This window comes from Canis lupus, chromosome 4, assembly GCF_048164855.1.
Source record: "Canis lupus baileyi chromosome 4, mCanLup2.hap1, whole genome shotgun sequence".
Lineage (NCBI taxonomy): Eukaryota > Metazoa > Chordata > Mammalia > Carnivora > Canidae > Canis > Canis lupus.
The window spans coordinates 2,672,367-2,698,051 of record NC_132841.1 but is presented as its reverse complement, the minus strand read 5'-3'; the positions used below and the strand labels follow the sequence as shown (position 1 = coordinate 2,698,051).

At 37.1% G+C, this 25,685-nt stretch overlaps 1 long non-coding RNA gene and 1 pseudogene across 21 annotated transcripts in view; one reads left to right on the top strand and one right to left on the bottom strand.

Annotated features, from left to right (window-relative positions):
* The window catches only part of LOC140631729 (uncharacterized), a 125,305-nt gene that overhangs the window by 51,264 nt on the left and 48,356 nt on the right, over positions 1-25,685 (top strand). For 11 of the 21 annotated variants that reach the window (XR_012029239.1, XR_012029252.1, XR_012029244.1 and 8 more), the window contains one exon: positions 20,064-22,681. The exons of 3 other annotated variants lie outside the window; for them this stretch is intronic. This is a non-coding gene — a long non-coding RNA (uncharacterized lncRNA). Of the gene's footprint in view, positions 1-11,751; positions 11,921-20,063; positions 22,682-25,685 lie in introns of those variants that run through there. 7 more of the 21 variants (XR_012029251.1, XR_012029247.1, XR_012029234.1 and 4 more) reach the window with 3 other exon arrangements.
* Positions 7,106-7,803, bottom strand: LOC140631728 (SIN3-HDAC complex-associated factor pseudogene; annotated as a pseudogene).

Here is a 25,685-nt window from a genome sequence, read left to right as displayed (position 1 = left end):
TTTGGCCAATTCAACCACAAAACATTAACTTATATGTGTGAGGTCTTACCTACAAGAATAACCCCTTTCACTAAGATTTCTAGGGCCCCACGATCAACTGCATCCAAGTGAAATGGTCCCTTCGGTTAAGACTCTTAAACTTACAATATTGTTTATTTGCTAGCTGGAGTAATGTTATTACTTGCTTGGGAATTATGCTTTCATATATCTTCTATATCTTACTCTTTTGTGTAAGGTAATCTTGTTCACACCTTATTTATATTTCTATTATGGCAGTTTCCATATCAACAACCACTTATTAGTTTATATATTTGTCTTCCCTTCAACTTTGATCTTTTCTTCTGCAAAAGATGGTTACTTCCTTGGTTCAGGTCCTGTAAGTTCTAAGTAAAAAAAAAGAAAAAAGAAAAGCAAAGAAAAACACTTTCAAACTCATGTAAGTAAAGGGAAAATTTCCTAGAATGACTTGTTTTTCAAAATGGAAAATAAAAGCTAAAAGTATCTCTGGGTTTTTTGAGGCCCTGGGACTAGGCCTGGAACTCAGTAAACCAAGACAGCTCCACCTCTGGGTATACAGGCTTGCTTCTTTTGTGTTTTACCACTACAAAATGTAGTGGTATTTTCTACACAGTAGAAAATAGTTGCCTTGGTTCATATTCCAGCAGGCATCAAATAAAATCACTGTCCTGAATCCAAATTCCTGAGATTGAGGATTTGCTTCCAGGTGAGGTTAGGAATCCAGCTCTGAGCCCTTCCTCCTTGCCAGAATAGCAAGGTTATATAAAGTACAAACAGACTATACACTCATCACTTTTGTCACAAAGGATTAGTTTTAAAAGAAAAGGGATTTAGGCCAAGAACAATACTTGAACTTTTTTTGTTTTTTTTTTAATCTCCAGGGCTTTGTACAATGCCTGGAACACTGTAGCAATCCAGATTAGAAATGACTGCCTTGAACTAAGGCAGAAGCAATGGAGATGGTGGGTAGGATATTGGGTCATAAATATTTAAAAGGCAGGATAACAGAATTTGATGATTAGTAGGATGTGAGTCATGAAGATGGCTGAAATGAAGAGATAGTTTTATTTTATTTCAACAGAGAATCCTCTAAAGAGACAGAAAATTGCATGGTTTGCTCATTACAGTATAGAATTTTAAATTTTGTTAAATATTCTCTTGGTGAGTGAGATAAATGTACTCTGTAATGTAGAGCAACATGTGCTCATCTCTTTAGGGAGTCAAGTGATTGGACTAGGAAGAGATCCATTCTCTCCTTCCATCTCTTCCCCCCTCCCTGGCCCAGTTTTGCTCAGCAAGGGAAGCTTTTCCAGCTAGATGCAGAAACAGTATACAGGAGAATTTATAAATTATGGTAACCATAATTAAGCAAAGTAGAGGATGGAAGCACTAGCCCAGCTTCACAGCACACATTGATTTGTGTAGAAGTAGCTGAACAGTTTCTTGATTTGGCTGACAAATGCCCACTCCTTCAGGTACAGGGATAAACTGATTATCTACCACCTTTGCATCAGAACTTCTTTCCATGGGGCCTGAGTGGGATCATGGAGCTGCAGATTCATAAATCAGAGATTGTATTTAAGCCGTCTTTGGCACTGGATTTCCTGCTAAGAATCTAAACTGAATCCTTGTTTCTGAAAAGCAATTTTAAAAACTTCCATGAGAACGAAAGAACAATCATGGTTGGAAAAATTGTACTTTTTATCTGTGTGTGTGTGTGTACAGCTTGCCTGTGCAGTAAGCAGTGAGGTAAACCCAACACTGATCCCTTATTCCAATTCAGATTTATAGGTCAGGACAATGTAAGATCTCCCACCCACCAGTGCTCAGATCAGATCAAATGTGGATAAAGTCTTATTTGTCAGTAACTCAGGCACATCTTCCTATACACTATCCATGTCCATGTTCTGGGAAAGTACATAGGTGTAAGGGACCTTCATGGATGCCCTCTTCAGCATCAGCAAACAGAGGCTTTTGAATACCTGATGCCAACCTGGAAAGTACGCTCAGAAACAGAGCTTGAGATAATTCTGCTGTAGCATAATTGAGCACCTTCCCAACAAGAAATCATCTCTAGTGTGCCAACCAGAGCAGACAATATGATTTTTAAATTAAATCACCTAATACCTATTGCTTGGGGAAAATCACCCAAATGGCCCATGTAATTTGTCTCTGACAAATGCCACTATATTTAACTGTATGAAAGTTCTTTCCTAATGTCCAAACATATTGTTTATGTATTTATATTTGCATATGTTCCAAAAAAGTACAAAAATTGGTCAGGTTCCAGAAGAAAAGAGTGCCAAAGGCAATTTTTTTGTAATTTCAATTTCAATTTTTTTGTAATTTCAAAAAACAGGTTATTAAACAGTAGTACACAAATCATAGCATAAATCCATGTATCTCTATATGTGTACCTTTCTCTATCTTCTTCATAATGGTATATGATGTTGAAAAAAGATATTGGGTTTTACATATTTCTGGAACATGGGTAAATTTTCAGCAATGTTATATACATTTATTTATCTGTATTTTTTTTTTGAGATTTTATTTATTTATTCATGAAAGGCACAGAGAGAGAGAGGCAGAGACATAGGCAGAGGGAGAAGCAGACTTCATGCAGGCAGCCTGACTCGGGACTCGATTCTGGGTCTCCAGGATCATGCCCTGGGCTGAAGGTGGCACTAAACTGCTGAGCCACCCAGGCTGCCCTATTTATCTGTATTGAAGTAATCAATCAAGGAGTCCATGAGACTGGTATAGCTCTAGTATCTTGGCAGCCTACTTAAGCTAATCAAAACATAAGCCAGAGTCAATTTCTATAAATGCTTCAAGGTTAAGAAATGAAAACTTCAGAAGAACAATCATAAACAGCCAACTGACTTTCCCAGATAAGACAGCTGCCTATGCTAGAGCCAATCACATAATTTCCTTGCTTTACTTTCATGTCTGCTTTATAAAAGCTGTTCACTGAGCTCCTGGGGGTGGAGTACACCTAAACACTTTTGGATAGGCTTTGTCTCAATCAAATTGACATTTGTTCAAACAAACTCTTCAAAAATGTAATGTGCCTCAGTCTATCTTCTAACATCTGCAAAGGAAAAATTCTTTTAGGTTTCCTCTCCTCTCACTACTTTATTCACTTTTGATCACCAAATCTGGTAGTTTCTTCCTACACCAAGAAATCCCACACCAGGTGGGTGTCCAACAATGCAATTCAGGTGTGACACACTCTACCTGGAAATAACGTCATAGGGAGAGATTTGTCCCGTAGACTGTCACAGTCTCCCATCTTGGGTCCCAGTCCGGAAGTCCAGATTGTCACCGTGCTTCTGACCAACTGACTATAATTTGGAAGTTCCTATGACTCCCTCCTGCGGCCAATCCTTTGCCAAAGCCGCTCACAGAACTGCCTATTGAAGAGATGCATAGGGCAGTGCACGGGGGAAGGAGTGTGGAGCTTTCATACTCTTTCTGGGTACCCTCCTTTACCAGTACCCACACACGTTGACCAACCTGGATGTTCTGTGAACCCCATCTTTGTGTGTTTTTATGGAGGTTTATTATGTAGGCATCACTGATCAAGCACTGGCCTTTAGTGACTGATTAAACTTTCATCCCTTCTTTCCTCCCTAGGGGTCTGGACTGGGACTGAAAGTTCCAACCCCTAATCCAATGGTTGCCCAGGCATCCAGCCCCATCCTTCAGGGCTTTCCAAAGTCACCTCATTAACACAAATGCAATGTAGTTGAAAGGGGCTTATTATGAATAACAAAAGACTTTTATGGCTCTTATTGCCTAGGAAATTCCGAGGGTTTTTAGAGCTCTGCCAGAAGGGAATGAAGACTGAATATATATCTCTTATTAAAAGTCACAATATCTATCACATTACTCTTTCTGAAAATTTATTATTTCATGCATATTAATTGTTTGTATGTGTGCATCTGTTTTTGTGACAATAGCTCCTAGAGACTGATCCAATTTATTTAAATTTTTCAATTAGCTGATAATAGCAAGTTTTTATGGAAATAATAGTAATTATATTCTCTAAATGGACCTATTCTAAATTCAAATTAAGATAAAAACCGAGTGAGAACTACTTACTGAAAAAAAACTATCTTGCATTCTAGTAGTTCAATAACTAATTCATTTCACATTCAAAACATGTAAGCAACATAGTGCTATTTAAAATGTTTCTTTTATATTTTATGCCTTTATTATGAGGTAAATGTGTAATTACAATAGTGATGTACTAATTTTTGTGGCTCTCTTGAGCAAAATTAAATCAAGCCAGCCTGAAATAACACAAAAAAAATTAATTAGGGAATGATTTTATATAATCAATCTTATTATATTACTTTCAGGTACTACTGGGAATTGATGATGCAGGCAGGCTGAGTCTGAGGACCTAGAGAAGGGTCCTGTCAGAGCAGCCAAGAGGGTCCTTGGCTTCATGCAGATTAGAAATCAAACATGAGGGGACACCTGGGTGGCTCAGAGGTTGAGCGTCTACCTTTGGCTCAGGTTGTGATCCTGGAGTCCTAGGACTGAGTCCTGTGTCAGGCTCCCTATAGGGAGCCTGCTTCTCCAACTCTGCCTATGTCTCTGCCTCTCTCTGTATCTCTCATGAATAAATAAATAAAATCTTAAGAAAGAAATCAAAGGTGAGCAGGAAAAAGGTGAGTTTATCAAATAGTGTGAATGACAGAGTATAGTAGATGGAGTGTCTAGGAAACTCAAAAGAAAAAGAGAGTGAGTCTTATTGTCCCTTGGAGTTAGGGGTTTATACTGGATAGGGGTCCAGGGTATGTGTTCCTTTGGAAATCCAGGGTAAGTTCTGATCAAAGACAGGTGACAGATGACAGAATAATATGTATTATTTTATGAATCATTGAAGGTAGGGGGTGTTGATGCCAGCATCAGCCAAGGTTTGCTAGAAGCTAATGTCCTAGAGCATGTTTGGGATCCGGCTCTCCCTGATACTATCTGGTGTTTGGAGGCCTTGGAGAAACTCAGAGAATGATTAACTTTCTTACTTTCCCCTTTGGGGTCAGAATAGAGCTTCTATAGTTTTTACTCAGACACAAGGTGTAATATGGAACATGAATAAATAAGGCCTAGCAGGAAAACAGCCAAAATGGAGCCATTCCAGAATGGAGTCACTATGGCGTCCCTATCTCATCAGGAGTTCCCGAGTTTGAGAAGCTTTACTTAGGCTTTGAGCCAGGACCTGGACAAAGATTGTCACAGGAGTAAACTCTGAAAAGAACAGAAATATTAATTTATTTTTCCTTTATATTTATTTGTCCTGATAAAAGCAGGATATTCTATATAATTCATGTTGTTTGGTTTTTATTTTGTAGTAAATAGGAAATTTTATGTAACTAAAATAGAAGTGGTCATATAAATGAATGCGGGTTATTTGAAATTTTAAGTCAGTAAAGGGGCACCTGGCAGTTCAGTCAGTAGAGCATGAGACTTTTGATCTCAGGGTCATGAGTTTGAACCTCATGTCATGTTGGGCTTGGAGTCTACTTCAAAAGAAAAAGGAAAGAAAGATTGAAAGTTGGTAATTAGACGAATTAAATATTTTGTCACTCCTTTATTTTTCCTTTATCTAGACTAAATAATGTTGTTGTCCAAAATGGAAGATTGTCTTGTCTAATGGAGACCAGTAGAATAGAAGTTAATTCGAGGATAAATTTAACTCCCTATTTTATGGAAATCTTTTTCTAATCCATGCTTTATATTATATATATATGTCCCAATTTTGATGAATTCTTTTTAAAATTTAGATAATTTTAAACTTTGATAATATTTTTAAGACCCAAGCAATGAAGTATTGCCTAAATATGTGGTTTTTAACAAATGCTTTAACAAATATTTTAAAGTATTTTTAACAAATACTTTAAAAATATTAAGCAAAAAGTACTATTACAATGGCTACCAATCTTAATTTTTTTCTTTTAGTAGAATTTTACTTTAATACAGAGTGAAAAAAAAAAAAACAATAAACCCTAACAGTTTAAAATAAGTCAAACAACCACTCTACACAGATAAAACCTTCACAGAGGTCAAGTGAAGTAATCCAGAGCTAAAACTGAATTGTACAGATTTTTGATGAAGTAACCAGTCATGTAACACAAACAAAAGTCAATTATTTACACAGTAGGCAAGCCCTCTAAGAAATGTGCCCCAAGAAGCATTAACCTATGTTTTTCTGTGTGTGCCAACCTGAAGACTTGCACATTTGTTAGATAATTTAACCCTTTTAACAGAATGTGATCTCTACCAGGAGGTAATGCTTTGGTACTATTCATTTAGGACTGCTCATCCTAAAACTTGACATTTCCCCAGAGAAGTTTTGACTCTGTTTTAGAAGTTTCGATATAGATTAAAATCTTTTATCAAATATCAACATGGAGGGAGGTGACACAGGATATAACATATACAGTCAGGTTACCTCTCTGTATATTTAAAGATTACTCCTTCAAAGTATTTGTGCCAGAGCTTAGTCTATCCTGCTTCATATTCAGTAGTACAGGTTTGAATCATCAGAACCTTGGCAAGACCTTATTTTTTTCAGAATTATTAACAACTACCTCTAAGGGCAAGTCCATGCTCCTGAGCTATGACAGATTTATTACCATGAAGGAAAACAAGGATAGCTGTCTTAAAAAATGCCCCAACCACTGCTTCTCAATATAGAAAGACTAAAACTACATACATTTATCATACAACAAATCCCATCTCTGTCCCCTGAAATTCCCCTAGTTTCATTCATTAGAAGGGGATTCAAAAAAAAAAAAAAAAGACTTAAAGAGCACTTTACAGCAGCATTCAGCTTTCCTATAAAATACTCAGCATCTTAAATATTATGTACACTTCTTTTTTTCTTTTAGTAAGCTAGACACTGGCTTCAGAGTTTGTGGAACTGGAGAAGAAATAACCCATTCAAAAGTATTCTAGAAATTGTCTTTTGGCAGAATAGCAGCAGATATTCAAGTTAAAAATAGGAGGGTTTTTGTTTCTTTATTTTCTTTCCAAAATTTAAATCATTTTTGTTCCCCTTCTGCCTAAACCTCAGTTACCACTCCTGAGTGGAGATGGGCCGAGGCTCTGGCCCCTGCTCCTCCGGCATCTCAGCAGCTGCTTTCTTATTGCTGCATCGAGGCTTGAATAGATGTATGTCAATGAGGACTTCCCCAAAACGGCCTTTATAGATAATCCCACAACATATTTTCGGTCTCTTCCAGTATGTGAGATCTAAATAGGAAAAAACTGGAGTTCTGTTAGAGCCAGAGGCCATCTCTGTGTCTGAGCCATCATCTGACTGGTTACTATAACAGGGAGATTGAGCTGGGGATGCACTTGTGGTGGTAGTATAAGCGTCAGAATTGTGACATTTAAATTCCTTCTCTAGTTTACTACTGACCTGGTTGCTTTTTATCCTGTTTCCAGATAGAGTTTTCATTTTCTTTGGTTTCAAAGTAGTCTTCAGACTGGGTCCTGCCCTTGCATCTACCACATGATTCCAGGTTTGTTTTTTTGTTTTGTTTTGTTTTGTTTTGTTTTTAATCCTGCTGTCAATTTCTTCCATCTTTCCACAAGCAGGACACAGGCATTACAGATGTCTCCTGAATGAGTCTCATGCAACCAAAAACAGTTCTGGAAGTCCTTTTCATTGTGTTTACTGTCAGTGAATTGAGAATTGGAGGACTTAGCTCTGCAAATACAGCAGCCCTATATACTTTGGTACATCTTTGGCTTGTGAAAACCAAACATCTTTTCTTCTGGGCAATAGTCTTCAACGTGGATTTCTCAACTCCGGCGACTCCTCACATCCATTCTTAAATTTAAAGTGATTGTGAGTGTCGCTAATTTCGCTAATTCCATGTTGCACTGGATAAGATGCAGAAAGTGGGAAGCTGTCTATGTTCAGACAGTCCCCCAAAGCCCCAGCGGTGCTACCTTATGACTAAACGTCCATTCTCCTGCCAGCTGACTACTCTTCCTCTGGTTTCCATTTCCTCCTCAGACTGAAGCTGGTTCCCAGAACCTCTGTTGGGCTCTCCAGACCCTCTGCATCTATCTACTGTTTGCAGTTCTGCTACAGAGCTAACTCATCCCAAATTGTCTAATAAGAAGTGATTGCCTGGCATATGGCTACAAGCAGGGTGAACTTTCATTCTACCCCAGGAATTGGGCAGATTTAGTTAGGATTAGAGAAGATGAAATTGGAAGGGGGTAGATGATTTAGAGGTAGGCAGTAGACTGTTGGAATGCTGGACCAGGAAAAAGTCATCAAAACTAATTTGTAATCAATAATCTTAGACACGATCATTGTAAGAATGGTTCAGAAGATCAGCATAGCTAGAAGAAGGAGGAGGAGAAGAAGAAAAAGGAAGAGGAGGAGAGGGAGAAAGAGCTGGAGCTAGAGAGAAAGGAAGAGGGGAGGAGAAGATAGAAGAGAAGGAGGAAAAGTATTGAGTGTTCTCTCTGTGCCAGATATTCTTCTAGGCTCTGAGCATTGCATAAATTATTCAATTTGAAAAACAAATAAGCATGCAAACAAAGAGAAAATATCCATGACATACTATTTTATTCTCACTATTCACCCAAAAGAGTGCATAGTGGAAACACGGTCCCAAGTTGTTGCAACATCCGATAAACCTTGTCCAAACACAGCCAAGAAGCATATTCCTTATGATCCAAACCAAAGTATAGTTAATTCTTTAGCAAACCTGGGCTGTTGGTTAAGTGCTTAGAGAGATATTGAGGGACATTCACATGCATTGTTGGATTCCAAAGAAATGAAGTGGGGGTGTTGCACAACAAGCACCAGGGTGGACAAGAAGCCTTGCTTTGCCACTAAATGAGCAACACTGCCTCTAGCAAGTGTGTCCTTAGTTCCCCACTGGCCTAATCCCTGGCTGGTCTTCCAGGTACAAGAAACTGTAACCCCTGAATTAGCTACGTGAATAACTGATAGTTTATGAAATCTTACAAAATTATTTCTGATGCTTACAAGGTTTTGTTTGTTTATTTTTTGCATCATCAGATCTCAGTTACGTTTAGGCAATGAGTAAACACTTGGCAGTTTATAAAAACATGAAGTGAGGACTACCTTTTGCTGAATCTCACTAGTGTGGTTTCAGGGTAAAAATGGTGTGAGCATGCTGATTACCCTGGGTGAAGAATTGGCATTTTTGAGTTTCAAGAAACTTTACTGTTCTCAAAAAAGATTGGGACTAATGCCAGCTTTTGCAGATGGGTCACGTTATTACATACTAAAACAGAAAGCAGCTGTGTGCTTTAATAGAATAATTTCAGACAATTTTCCTTGAAAAAGATGCATAGAAGTAAGGTGTCCATCACTTCATGCTTTTGCCACTTAGTTTTCTTTTTTTGAAGACAAGGTAGCCTGCAGACATTTGACCCATATGGCATTTTTATTTTTATTTATTTTTTTAAAAAGCTCTTGTTTACTCATAAGAGACACAGAAAGAGAGGCAGAGACATAGGCAGAGGGAGAAGCAGGCTCCCTGAGACAAGCCTGATATGAGACTTGATCCCAGGACCCCAGGATCATGACCTGAGCCAAAAGCAGACACTCAACCACTGAGCCACCCAGGTGTCCTGGCATTTTTATTTTTAATCTAGATATTTCAAATAGAAATATTAATTTTGGGGTCCTCTGGAAGGGTCAGCAAATACCCAAAGTAGAATATTTTGGACTCACTTTCATATATGGCTACAGTCAACCAGAACTGAGAAACCCTGCTCTCTTTAAAAGGGACATGTGCTCCCCAGGTTTGGCATTGACTTTTAATCATTATCTGATTCTGTTAGACAAAACCAAATTAGTGACGTTTACCAGACAGCAGTGGGGAGTTAACATTTATATTTTTTGCTTTTGTGTGACATTATTATTGTGCATTTGCCATATAAACATACTGATTAACATATTTTACAATATTTTTCATGCCAAGAGATTTAATAAAATTTGACAGTGTATGATCTCAAAGTGTTTCCTTCCTGTAAATTAGCTACCCATTACATGATAATAAGAGTAACTGAGGTTATGCAAATATCATGAAGTTTCATAACACATTAGGTGCTTCATAATATTTATGGGGAATCAATAGAAGAATATTTTATTCAAAGTATCTGGTGTGCTATAAGAAATTTCTTTGAACTTTAAAGTTGGTCGAATAATCGAAGCACATGTTTTCATGCCGAATACTACCTCATGCAGATGTTAGTGCTATGGTCAGGTATGTCATCTTGAGGAAGTACCCATGAACTACATCACATCCGCAGGCAAAAATAGCATATATTGAATTCAAGTGCTTAACTGCAGATGTGGCTGTCCTACCTTAGTGGCTGGGCTTTGTGAATGGCTCTGGTCTCTTGGTAGAACCAGCAGTCTGTAATACTGAGTCAGTGAGGAACTGCTGTACTAACCAGAACAAAGTCTGACCTGGTTGATTGGCTCATGTGTCAGGTTCATGTGTCCTCACCTGGAGGACTTTGAAGTTGGGAGGGGGGTAGGTAAGTATCTAAGGGATTTGGAAGCAAGGTTTCCAGGCCCTTGAGGGGGCTAGCTATTGTCGGGAAAAGGTCATTTATTTCTGCCTAATAAAATCCTAGTCCTGAGAACTTTCAGATGTAAAACGGTGGGTTGTATGCTTGCTTGGGGGATGGTAGCCAACATGGGAGCATAGAGATAAAAGGAAGTTTGCAGGGGAATTTTTTAAAAAGATTTTTATTTATTCATTCATGAGCGACACACAGAGAGAGGCAGAGACACAGGCAGAGGGAGAAGCAGGCTCCATGCAGGGAGCTCGAGGTGGGACTTGATCCCCAGACTCCAGGATCGCGCCCTGGGCCGAAGGCAGGCGCTAAACCGCTGAGCCACCCAGGGATCCCCCAGGAATTTTTATATATATTAAAGTAGACTTACAGGATCCTGGGGGTTGGGCTAAGATTGCTTTTTGCTCTTAGCAAAGTATCAATATTGAGGCAGCTGAGCTCCTAAAGGAAGGTTACTCTGCCTGTTTCAAGGACTTGGCAATGGGCTGTAGGCAGTGAGGAAATTTAATTTTTCTGTTGCCTTTGTTTCCCACATCAGAGAGGACACACAACATCACAGTTTCAGGTGTACAGCATAGTGATTTGATAAGTTTATACATTATGCTACACTCCCAAGTGTAGCTACCATCTGTCACCATACAGGGTTGTTAGAGTAGCATTGACTGTGTTTCCTATGCTGTATCTTTTGCATTCCTGTGACTTACTCATTTCATAAGTGGAAGCCTGTATCTCTCACTTCCCTGTAGCAATCTTCAGCTTGTTCTCTATATTTACAGCGCTGATTCAGCTTTTTGTTTATTTATTCCTTTGGTTTCTAGATCTGGAAAGATAGGTTAGTGTCTCCCTTCACCAGAAACAAAAGTATCAACGGGAAGTTGGAGAGTACAGATCAAGGGGATTTACTTGTTATAACTGTACAAATAAAATTAGCTAACAATAGTGGGAACCATTCAAACTGGTTAATTAACTATAGTACTGTTACCTGCTAACCAAGCAGCTATGACTTTAACTTTTATTTTCATGATAATGAATCCTATGATTACATTGTGTGTGTTTATACAAATTTCATTTTGTTATGGTATTCTCTTGAGGTAGATCATATCTTTTTTTAAAAGGTTTTATTTATTTATTTGACAGAGAGAAAGAAAGAGAGCACAAGCAGGGGGAGTGGTAGGCAGAGGAAGAAGGAGAAGCAGACTCTCCCCGGAGCAAAAAGCTTGAAGCGGGGCTCCGTCCCAGGACTCTGACATCATGACCTGAGCTGAAGGCAGGCAGTTAAACAGCTGGACCACCCAGACGCCCCTAAGTAGATCATATCTTTAAAGAAATTTCAAATTTAGAAAAACACCATTTCAAACACAGCATTCATTAACTGTTTAATCAGTGAATGCCTATTACATACTCACATAGTAGTAAGTCCTTCTGACTTGATCTAAACCTTAAGAATTGTTGTTTCTCATTTTTTTTGTTCTTTCTTTGTCTCTCTCTTTCTTTTTCTTTTCTTTTCTTTCTTTCTTTTCTTTTCTTTTCTTTTTTTTTTTTTTTGACAGAGAGAGAGAGGGAGGGAGAGCAAGCATGCAAATAGGAAGGGTCAGAGGGAGAGGGAGAGAGAGAATCACAGGCAGGCTCTACACTCAGTGTGGAGTCCAATGTGGGGCTCGATCCTATGAACCCAAGATCATGACCTGAGCCAAAAATCAAGAGTTGGACACTCAACTGACTGAGTTACCCAGGTGCCCTACCTTTTTCTCTTTTTGTTCTATACACTTGGATGCTCTTATCACATATGGCTTTAAAAATAACCTATGTACTGATGACACTATGTGCATCTCAGTTGTAACCAGAAAGATTCAAAGAAATTTATTGACTTTAATGATTATTTTGGAAAATGAGTATGTCAGAATGTATCCATACTAAAACCCCATTGATTATCATGTAGCATAAAATGATCTATACTTTATCTCGGGCTCATGTGTCTTTGAGTTAGCCCGGGAGGCTCTGCTTCATGCATCTAGCCTAGAAGTCACTCAGGAGCACACTTTTGTGAGTACTTATTTTGAGGCCTGCTGGGATCATGGCTGCTCAAGAGAAACATGTCTCATGAAGAAGCTGAAAGTATGTGGGAGCAAACCCACACAAGCCAACACATTTCTAGGTTCTGCTTGTATCAATATGCTACCGTCCCTTTGACTAAAGTATGTCACAGAGCCAAGCCAAAGTCAAGCAGTAAGGAGAGCTTTTGTCTCCCATGATGTGGTAGGGGTAGACATGAATATTCTGAAACAAATATCTAATTTACCACCATACAAGAGAGGCTGATGATTAATGAGCCATGTACCTAATTAGATGATAGCAAAACAAATACTACAGTTAACTTTAATAAAGTAGAACAAAGGGGAGGATAAAGTATACACATTTATGATATAGAATGGCAAGATACAACTGAGTCAACAAAGCCAAAAGTTCGGTTTTAAAAAATAATATTAAACACGGTCAAATGCGTGGCAAATTTGATCTTGGAGAGAAAAGGAGAGAAAGAGTGGGTGGAAAGAGGGGCAAGCAAATATTCCTTTCACTGTTATGTTCTTTTCTCAGTTCACTAGGGTGTATGTGTGTAGGAGAAAAGAGATTCCAAGATTTTTTTCTTTGCTTTATTTATTAGCCTAGCAATGCTGAAAGTGATGTATTCATTTTAATTCTCCAGAATCTAGTTGTATCATAGTTGCCAGACCCCGTAGAGTATCTAGTTTGTCATATTCCTTTTTTTCTTAAAGATTTTTATTTATTTATTCATGAGAGACACACACACAGAGAGAGAGAGAGAGAGAGAGAGAGAGAGAAAGAGAGAGAGAGAGAGGGAGAGGCAGGCTCTGTGCAGGGAGTCTGATGTGGGACTTGATCTCAGGACCTTGGTATCATGACCTGAGCCAAAGGCAGATCTCAACCACTGAGCCACCCAGGCACCCTAGTTTGTCATATTTCTGAAATTAAAACCTCTACCATGCAGATCACAGAATGTATACAACTGATTTGGAACGGACCCTGGACATTGAGAGAGAAAAATACTCCCTTTGCTTGCATTAGTTGTGGTCAAGAGAGGACTCTGTGACAGACTACAGAGTTTGCATGAGGGGAAACACAGAGAAAACACAGTATCTTTGTTCTGTTATGGTAAACAGCACCCCAGTGGAGAGGTCATAGGGCCATAGGGCTGAATCAGGCAGGTCTCTGCTCCTCTTGCCCTCCCACAAGTTGGGACCAGTCCCTGAGAGCTGTCTTGTCTAATAGTGATCTTGACATCATGGTTTTGCACCTCTGGCAGTCAACCCTCTCAGGTGTGTGTAGAGTTTTGTAGGTCCCAGAAAGGGGTGGAATTGCAAGAACCAATATTTTAGTTTCTTTCTTACCTCTGTTCCTGAGTAGGTGGAAGTTCCCAGGATCTAAATGCCTAGTTGAGCTTGACAATCATATATCACACCCAAAGCTGCAGAGATGAACATGCTTGAAACTGTAGGTGAAGTTAGCAGGTGTGTGTGTGTGTGTGTGTGTGTGTGTGTGTATTATAACTAGGAGAGTTGGCCAAAGGTGACTCCTAGTTTTATGCTATTTTAAAATATGAAAATGGAAAGTTCCATTTAGGAGGGATAGGAGGGAAATGTTTTAAGCAGAGGGAACAATATAGAATATCCGTAGGGGATTCCAGGCAAGAAAGATGTTTCAAAGAACTGAAATACATCAGCAGAGCAAGAAGCATGGCTAGTGTTGGGCAGATGCCATGCTCTGCAGGGTCACATAAACCTTCTGAAAAAGTTTTCATACTTTTTCTTGCCCTTGCCATCTCCTTGTTTGAAATCACAGGTCAAGTTTCACTAGATTCAACAAACACAAAGCCTACCTTTCCAAAGTAACTGGTGGCACCTGGCAGAGGCTCAGATTATTCTCCTAGAAATGAACACCTTTGTTTATATTTGTTAAAGAGAAATTCTCCTGCCATGTGAGGGAACGAGGAGTCCTTACACCTGGGACTTTGAATAAACGGCCAGAAGGGAAGAGTTCTCCACCCTGAAGAACCTCAACTTTTATCCCATAGCATCTCTGCCAGGAAAGCAGCTCACTGCATACCCGGATTCCCCAGGCAAACTTTTGCAAATAATCTTGCTCTCTTCTTTTCACAGCTCTTCTGTTGTTGCCTTTAAAATACATATTTTTTTCCTCTTCATAGTCATTTAAATTGTATGATACTAGTTCTTGTGATTAACCATTGCCCATTTCATCTTCCTTTCCTGATATTTTACAGCAATTTTTTTCAGCTTTTTATTTACAAAATGTATTCTAGACTTATGCTTACATTTTCTGGCATCTCACTCTTAGATTCTCTTTGAAAATTCTTTGCCTTCGACTTCTTTTAAAAATTGTTTACATTTTTGTGACGGTAATTCAATTTTAATTTAGGGTCAGGGTTAGCCTGTGATTGCAATTTCCTTTTATTTTCTTTTGCTGCTCTTGTATATATGTATGTATGTATGTATGTATGTATGTATGTATGTATATAGGCTGCATGCCCAGCATGGGCTTGATCTCACGACCCTGAGAACAAGATCTGAGCTGAGATCAAGAGTTGGATGCTTAGCTGACTAAGCCCCTCAGGCATCCCTTGTCATTATTTTAAATAGGTGCGTGAGGCAGAGACAGAGCAGAGAACATAAAAAGCTCAGATTGTCCATCTCTCCCCTCAGAATGACTTGGAGACTTCCCACTGTGGCTCTCCCATGTCTGGTCAGAAATTCTCTCCAATTAAAGAACAAAACCAAAATGTTTCTAGTGTAATGGTAATACCACCTACCCTTCCCCCAACCTGGGATCCATCCCCAAGTCAGGCTCCCTGCTCAATGGGGAGTCTTCTCCCTCTGCCTCTACTCCTCTCCACTGCGCTCACTCTCTCTCTCAAATAAATAAATAACATCTTTAAAAACCACACAAATAACAATATCACCCCCAACCCCAGGCAACTCTCACTATTCAGATCCTGTTCTCAAACCATATATAAAGAATTAGATATTATTATGTCCATGAAATCCAGCACATGAAGCCTCTGGATTTGGGGAATACCTTTCTAATATTATGTATTGAATCAGAGGGAGATAGACAATAGATCATACCAGGGGATAGTCCTTCATACAATGGTTCTTGGATGACCATGCTAAAAGGTCCACTGATTTTGGAGGTCCTACATTTATGAAAGAAGCACAGAAAAGCATATATGAAATCTTTTGCCATTTTACATTAGCCAACTGACTATGCATGTGTGTGCATAAAACACGTATGTATGAATTATATATATAATGTATTATGTATCTTATGTATTTCTGGTTGTGCTGATCCTATTTTTCTGGTAAGATCATAGGCATATTCTTTTTTTTTTTTTTTTAAGTCTGTGACTTTGCTGGTTTCCTTGTCTTGTTATAACAATTTGAGAGGCTGGTCAGTGTAGTGTTTATTTCAAATGAAAATATTTAAAAATCAGTTCATTAAGTCATTGCCACGAGAAGCTATTAACTTACAGAATCTGTATTAGGCAACCCAGAACCCCTGAGAACATCAGAGTACAAAATGAAAGGAGCTATGTTTGATGTCTATACTGACTTGGACCTACGTGGGGAATTTCCTAAAGTCAAAGACTGGGGCTAGATTAAAGGTGCCACTTTATGAGAGGATTATTTCTTCCTTCAGCTTATATATAAGATATCTTAAATCTTTTCTGGAGAAAAAGTAGGCATACTTGTGTATACATAAATAATAAAATATCTTGCAATTTTCTTAATTCTACAAAGTCCATTTCTATATTAACTAATAACAACTAATAAAGGCCCTTTTATGGAACTCATAAACTTTCCAATTCATGACTTTTAAGTCACATAGACCTCTATGAACAATCATCAAATTAGGTAAAAAACATATTTCTCTAGTAGAAGTAGCTGCAGGTGTTTCAAAGGGTAAATCTGGAGTTGAGAGGGAAAAGTAGAAGGCAGGCAGAATTACAAATGTCTGCAGCACAGCTGTGGGAGGGACGATGAACCCCAGGCAGCTCAGTCCTGGGACCAAGGCGCCAGACACAGAAGCTGAGCCTGGCCAGACTAGTCTGAAGATGAATATACATTATCTGTATGAAGCTCAGGTTTAAAAACTGTACCTTGGAGATGTGGTGAATGGGCAGACTTAGGATTTCTTCCTTAGCTCTGCCAGGCTAACTAATAAATTTAATCATTATGATTTTGATATTAAGCATACAGGGACTTTAATTGGAGCCCAAACAGAAAGAGAAATAAAAAATAAATAAATAAAAAAAAAATACAAAGCCTTCCCTCCCCCCGCCAAAAAATAGTAAAATGTACTTTTACTTGGACTAAGTCCAAAAATGGAAGGTAGCACTTTATGTTGCATCTGTGAAAGTGGAATAAAACAATTAACATTATATGTTTTACATGTTTTGCTTTATAAAAAGTCCATAAGTGAATGAATTACCAATCCCCTTGGTTAAAGGTTTTGATTGGTTTATGTTTTATGAATTTGTGTAATTAACCTATTCATACTTAACAAGTATTTCCTCTATTAAGAATTTATTAGTGTTTATTTTACACTAAATTTATTTTATTTTTATTTCCCTCTGTCCACTGTGCTTCCCACCTGGGCTCCTGACACAATTAAAATTGAATTTATGGTAACTCAGTAAGCAACAAAATTCTAGAAATATGTAAAAATATGTCAGCAAATTGCATGAGCTGTAGTCCACTTTTTTCCAGATCTTAAATAATAGTTCATTAAATACAATCAGTATGGATGAGAGTTTGTAAAATCTGTTTGGAGGTAAGTTTCTTGAGATTACAAGTGGTGCCTGAGGGAGAGGACTCAAGGTAACTAAACAGTTTTGACCCAAGTAACTAAAAGGATCAACTTTCCACTATCAAGGTTGGAGAACCTTTGGGAGTACACAATTTTGGGGGGAAGATAGAGATGAGGAGTTTGATTGTAGGCATATTATTTTGCAATGGCCATTAACCATGAGTAAAGAGAGCAATAAATTGTCTGAAATTCAAGGAGAGACTTCCAGCCTGGAAATATGCGTTTGGGAGCTGTCTGCAGAGAAATAACCAATGCAATGGACATAGATAGAGAAAAGGTATAAGTATTAACCCTTGAAGCAGTCCAACTAAGTTTAGATTTTAAGGAGTTTTCAGGTAGGTGGGAGGGAAAACAGCAAGAAAAAGCCAATCATCATTTTATATGTTCTGACAATGTTTTATAGTTTGTCTCTCTCATCTGTATCTGTAATTCATTAGGAATTGCTTTTGTGTTAAAATGTGATGTAGCTTATATTATCATTCATCCTCTTTCCTTTCCCAGCACCATTTATGAATGGATTTTCATTTTCCTTTATCTAGGGTGTCAGATGTGGCCCAATGAGGGACCCGTAAACACGAGTGCCATGTTTCAGAAATCTGCAATTTGTCTCATATATCAATTCACCTACCGTTGTTCCAATAGACATACTCAATTATGTTAGGTCTATTAGCCTTGATATCTACTAACGAACATTTTTTCATGGTTTCTCTTTTTTTTAAGATGATCCTAGCTACCCTTGACTCTTTCACATATTTTAGAATTAATTGCTTAAGTAATGTAAAACACCAAAATTGGTGTTGTTTTTGAAATGTGTGAATTTATAGAAATATTTGATGATAATTGGAATCTAACAATATATTCTTAGTATATATTTAAAGCTTTAACCTTTTTGATAAATTGCTACACAGATTTTAATAGCATTATTCCCAGGTCATTTTCTCCTTGATTTGGGGGTTTGCAAATTATAACTTTTCATATAATTGCATTTTTAACAGTTGTTATATATATTAAAATTCAACTTGAGATTTTCTATGTGCCCAATATTATTACCAGTAATAATATCTATTCTTTCTTTCTTTCTAATTATTGCATATTTTTTCTTGATTTCAGCACTTCCTGAGACTTATATTAAAATACTGAAAAGAAGTGATAGTAGAGCACATCTTTTTCCTGTTTTTGATAGTAAATGGAATGCTTTCAATTTTCATAGATAGATAGATAGATAGATAGATTTATGAAGATATGTGTAGGTTTATGAAGATACTTATCAGATTAAAGTTCTAATGTATCAACATTTTGCTCAGAGTTACTATCATTAATGGATGTTGAACTGTACTTTCTCTACAGCTATTGGTATAATTTTGTTTTTTCTTTATTAACGTGTAAATAGGGGCACCTGGGTGGTTCAGTGGGTTAAGCGTCTGCCTTTGGCTCGGGTTATGATCCTGGGGTCCTGGGACAGAACCCTGGATTTGGTTCTCTGCTTAGTGGAGAGTCTGCTTCTCCCTCTCTCTCTGCCTCTCTCCTCAGGCTCTCTCTCTTGTGCATACTCTCTCTCCCTCTCTCAAATAAATAAGTAAATAAAACCTTAAAAGATAAAATGTAAATAAAATAAATTATTTTTATTCATATCCCAACATTAAATCAACCAATATTAAGTTAAATGAGTCACGAAGCATTAATTTTTGTAGCATTCCTGGGACTTTTTAGACATCTGTTCATTGAAGGGTACATGGTTTAAAATGGTGCTGCTTATATGTTTGTTTTTCCAAAGGTCTACATGGTCATTCTGCTGTATAATTTCATTGCTAGACATTTAGGTGCCAATGAAGACAAATGTCAGTTCAAAGAGAGGTCACATAGAGTCTAGGCTCACAGTTTCCCTAGCGAGCTACAGATACACAGCAATGAGTTAACAAATGCTGTGGTGTATACAAAACAGACCACTGCGAAGCCACCATTCTACTCTGTACCTGCATAGGATCCTAACCATGCACAGAGATTAATTTCCTTCCAACCAAGGGAATAGATACTTTTAGTCCTATCCTGAATCAGCCACTACTTGTTCAGTCACATGAGCTATCATGCTGCCAGTCTTTTTTTTGAGACTATCCTCGTACCTGTTATTTTTTCTCACCCCAAAATGGTCTTCTGATGTGTAGTATGTCCTGAAAAGAATGTCTGTTTTTTTGGTTATTGTTCCTTAAAGAATGCTTCTCTTAAAATTCTCTTAAAATTCTTAATATCAGAATGTATACTGTAATGATCTTATGAACCAGTGTCCATATTTTATTTATAAAATTATAATATGGGATATTTGTGGTTGGGGTTCGAAAATAAAATATAAACTGTAAAAAAATACACTCTTTGATGATAATGCTATATAATTTATATGGTTATCATAGTTAGAAAATAATAACCCTGTAAATAGTAAAATTAGTAAAACCAAATAAATATTCTTTTTGGCTTTCTATAATGGAGTGACCAAAGAAAATATTTATGTTCATGATTGCACTCTTTTTCTTGCTTTATCATCTTGCATACCTAAGGACCTTGTCTGTACCACGGAACCTACAACAGTCCTGTTCAGAATCATTGAGTGAGTAAATGTAAATGAGCCGCAATGTTCCTTCTGCAATTTTCCAACAGTCAGTCTTATTGCAACAACATCAACTCTACTTAGGAGAAGGTTGCTTTTCCATGGCATTTGCAATTATTTCTGCACACAGGAAGAGCATCTCTGTGTGTGCAGGGCAGCCATGTAGATTCTATTCAGTACATCCTATGCTGCAAGTAAAATAAAATTATTTCTCACTCTAACCTTGGAAAGCAGATCTTGGTAATTCAAAGTCGGCGCCACGATACTTCCATGAACACTGGTGAACAGCCCAAGATTTATAGTTTCATCATGTCATGCTCAGACTCATGGAAACTTCATTTTAGTTATTTAGATAAGGAAAACAAAATTATTAATAGCATTAATCCAAGAGAATGAACTGAATAGTCCCAGATGATACAAGAAGCCTAGTATTTGCTGTTGCAGAAAACAACCAGCATGGGTTTTGGGATTTATAGAGAAATATGTTATGCCTATAAATAATTCCATATCAAAATAACATATTCATATTTTCACAGACATATATTTTTGTATAACAACTTACTTGCTTTTATAATATTAGATCCCCACCTTCAGATTCTGTGTTAGCAATCATAACATTTGTGCTGTTAGGATTTGTCTGGAATCAGTATTGCCTTTTGCTACAATGAAACAGGTTCTTGTTGATTTTCACTAAAAATATTGTCCTCCTGTAGATTGAAATATCTTGTCTCTTAGCTTACCACTTCTACTTACTACTTATGCTTCTGGCTTCACAGGGAGTGTTCCCTGAGTTATAGTTCAGCAAATTGCTGTTCACAAAAATGAAATCACTAAAGTAAAAAATGCTTTTCAAAAAAGGATTGTGGTGGAAAATTGTGATGGAAAAGCTGGAGACAAAATGGTTTAGCAAACACTGTTATCATCCTCCTTGTATTTTGTGTTTTACTTTAAGAAATGCTTCATAGAAAATTGCCCCTCCTTTTCCTTTTTTCCGCATGTTCACTCTTAGTCCCTATGCCTCCAATTACCCATCAGTAAATTACCAGAAATTAATTTATATTAGGAAATGTTTATTATTTTTCCATTTCTCTTCTTTTCCTCCTCTTCTTTATTTCTTTTTAAAAATGTATTTATTTGAGAAAGAGAAAGGGAGAGTGCATGTAAGCAGGGGGAGGGGTGGAAGGAGAGGGAGAGAGAGAATCTCCAGCAGATTCCCTGCTAAGTGCAGAGCCCACATGGGGCTCCATCCCAGGACCCTGAGGTCATGATCAGATCTAAAGTCAAAAGTCAGAGGCTTAACTGACTAAGCCTCCCAGGCACTCCTTCCTCTTCTTTATAATTGAGATTCTTAATAGGTAAATACTTTTTGAGGATATATTGGTAATACATAAAAATACTTCAATATAAAGCATATGTATTACCTTAATAATATGAGTAAACATTTATCCTAAGAAGATAATCAAGCAAATTCCAGCATTAACAAGTGATTTATATTAGCTCCTTCGACTTTTTCATCCTCTGTCATGAAGGAAGCAGTCTCAAAGCTGATAAATAAAAATAAACTTTAAATTTACAATATATACAATGTATTGCTACGTTTTGCTTTAAAAAGTATGTGTGCATATAAAAATATATGTATATATACATATACATCATATTTATTTATATATATGTGTGTATATATATATATATATATACACACACACACCTGCTCGCATATGTATAGGTGTTCAGTCTGTTAAAAGAATTTACAAAATTTTACTTATATTGCACTATTGTTTAAAAATATATTATAGCCATATAATACGTGCATATGTGAACATATACACATAGAGTATAGTTATATATCTCTCAATATATATACAATATAATAAAGGTTAGAAAATGTTATATCTTTGCATATTGTTGTTGTACTGAACTTTTAGTAATTTTCCAAGACCTAACTAGAAAAAATTAGATACTTTATTTGAATAGTTGAATAAGGAGAATGTCTAAGCATGGGAAATTAAAAGAACTTTATAGTAGAAAGAACTTTATTGAAAGAACTTTATAGTAGAAAGAAATAAAAGTGTAGATTACCACCAGCAACTTTGGTTGACTTTACTCAGACAGATATTGTAAAGTTCTTTTTTCAGTGCTCTAACCCATCTGTCCGCCATGTTTTGTTTTCAGAATTGTTGACTGAAGAAAGGAATTTAGAGGGAGTTCTGGTGAAGGTTAGTCCTTCATACCAGAAGGCAAAAGATCACTGTTATTTAGAGCAAGAAATTTGACTATTCTTCACATGTGTGTCACTGAATTATAGGATTGCATGTACTTTTTATCATTTATTCTATATTTCCTGAGGAGTTTTCAAAAGGAAAGTATGTATTTACAATATAAATTTTTAAATAAAATCTTGCATGAATTATTTTCTCTGGAAAAAATTATGTGTTGAAACCAAAATTGGGTGTTTAGCAATGAAAAGGAATGGCTAATCCAATAGAATGTGTGTGCAGGCTCATCATTCTCTTGACATTACTCTAGAACAAATTGTAACTTAAATAAAATGTTTTATTTTAAATAAAAGCAACTTTTATGCAATTATTTTTATTCTACACATCAGAGAGAGGGTTGGTGGGAGGCTTTTTATTTTACTTAATCCAAAATTTCATTTGACTTCTCAACTCTTTCATTGAAATTTCCATCAACTATTGATTTAGATGTAAATACATTTTAAGAGTGATTCTTTTATTGATTGCATTACAGCTATAAAGTATACTCTGTATTTTATTCCTCCCCTCATTGTTCATATTAGTTTATTAAATCAAGATTTTGGGAGAGTAAAAAAATAGATAATAAGGTAAGAGTATCTAGGAAAAGAGGTCATAAATAATTATAATAATTAAGTAAAATAATCATAAGCATTGGTTAATACCAAACATTATTTCAGTCTTTATCAAATATTTAAATTTCACATGAAACTATGTCTTAACTTGGCACAACTGGAAGTAGTCTTGATTTCCTCAGAACTCTTAGGACATTTATGTGCTACAAAATTATTTTTATATCAATATTTTTGTAACTATATATATTTTTGAAGTTATTAGTTACAAAAGAAGTTATTTTTGTAACTAATATATGCACACCATATATTAGAAGAATGATACTAAACGTTTATTGAGGACTGCATCTATAGCTCAGCTCAGTCATAATTTTTGTGGCTTACATCTTCCTTGGTTGGGATGTTTTGGGGACTTCTGGTTTCAGCACTGAGGGGCAGAGGGCTGAAAAGAGCTTTGTTCTAAAACTATAAGAGAAAAGGTGCACAAGCTTCAAGTAAAGGACTTTCATATACTCATTGGTCATCTGAGGTCACAGGGCAAACAGCCAATCGGGCAACCCAAGAGAGACTGTCATTGGAAAAAGAAACGGACATGAAAGACTCCCTGAATTCCATGTAAATCAGTTGAAGGATTAACCTGGAAAGGTTTAGGGAACTGCTAACAGAGTTAACACTGGAGTGTGGATTAGTTTGAGAGTGTGAAACCCCCAGGAAATGCAGACATAGATGGTTTCTCACTCATGTGGGGGCTTTCTTCCATGAAACTCATTAGGCTCTCATTGGGATGTTTGGAAGTAACCTAGAGGAAGTTTCTTACATGTTGGAGGGGAAGAGTAATTGTCAAAATACAAACAAACTGTCCCCCCTCTTTCCCCTTCACCTTGTCTACACTACAGAAAAATAGACTCAAGCTTCAGGGTCAGGCACTGGAATAATCCCATTGCATGTGGGGGAGGGGAACTGAGTCCATTAACCAAGATTCCATCCAGAACTACCATTGTAGAAACAATAAAAAATAAATAAGCACACAAAAAAATGAGAAAAAGCTTAATTTGCAAGGAGAAAGTCCTCAAAATTGTAGTCCAAGGATACTTGTGAATCGCCCCTGCAGTGAGAAGAAAGGAGCAAAGGGAAAAATAGAGAAGCTTCAGCTCCAGCCTGGGAGGAGGGACAGAAACACTTGTGAAGGCCATGTCCCTGGGATACAGGTCACAGTTTGTGTCTAGTACAGAAGTTAATGAGAACGTCAGGCAAGGTGTATTCTTTCCTCACCATCATGCTAACAGCCTCTCTCAAAATGAAAGAGGAATATAATTAGAGAATCAAAGAAAAATTCCGGGGAGTAGCACAAAGGGAATACCAGAATCAAGCAAGGACACAAACATGAAGTATCACTAGAGGAACTTGAAGTCTCTGGTGCTTTAGCGGCAAACTCCATCTCTGGTAACCATAGCAACCGAAAATGTCAAACCCACCCAAGCTCTTGACCAGATTAACACAAACTTCATACTAAAGGTCTAGCAGAAGGAAGGCATGTTCATCTCTATACCTAGAATACACCTACTGCAGCATCCACTGTCATAAACAATATCTACGGGCTTCAACAACAACAAAAAATTCAAACATAGCATAGAAAAAAAGTATAGGAAAGGGCAAGACAAAGCTTAATTAAAAGAGACAATTGTCAGAATCATACGCAGATACTGACTTGACATTTTCAGATAAAGAATTTAAAATAGCTACCATTGAGCAGCCCCGGTGGATCAGCGGTTTAGCGCCATCTGCAGCCCAGGGTGTGATCCTGGAGACCCAGGATGGAGTCCCACCACCGGTTCCCTGCATGGAGCCTGCTTCTCCCTCTGCCTGTGTCTCTGCACTTCTTCTATCTCTGTGTGTGACTCTCATGAATAAATAAATAAAATCTTCAATAAAATAAAATAGCTACCATCAATATGTTAAAGCTTTTAATGGAAAAAATAAGTAGTGTACAATATTAGGTTAATTCAGCAGAAAGTTGGAGATTATTAGAAAAAAACAAATATTAGAAGGAAAAACACAGTATCAAAAATGTAGTATGTCTCTGACAATCTTATTAGACACTTCCAAGGAAAAAAAAACTAATTAACTGGAAGGTACCCAACACAAATCACAAACAGAAAAAAAAAGTGGGGGAAAAGGGTGAAAAAGACCAGAGTATCCAAAACCTGAAGGATGATATTAAACACTCTGAGATGGACAATTATGTCCAGAGTGGACATAACTGCAATCCCAGAATAAGAGTAAAGAGAAACTAGGGCAGAAGAAATATTTGAAGAAATAGTGTCAAGACTTTTCCACTGAGTGCCTAGAAGCAGCTACACCTCAATAAGAAAAAGCAGTTAACATCCAGGTTTTGGTTTCTAAATACCATCGGCCAATAGAAGAAATCATGGCTCTTTGCAGAAATGGTTGATTTTAGGGCTGGGGCAAGGAAAATACAGCTTGAGTCAAGAGCATCGTATAATGACAGATAGTAAAGAAGATTTTAATTAACAAAAGAGTGGGGTCATGTCAAAGGAAAACAACAGCCAAACTTGTTTCTTGGGGAGATAAGTTCATAACACAATTAACATCTGAACACAAAAGCTTTATATGCTTATAAAAAGTCATGTCTTTATATCTTACTATTATAAGATAAACTCTTTTCACTTTAGCATATGAAAGGTAGGAATTTCAAAAAAAAAAGGTAGGAATTTGATTTCAGAAAGA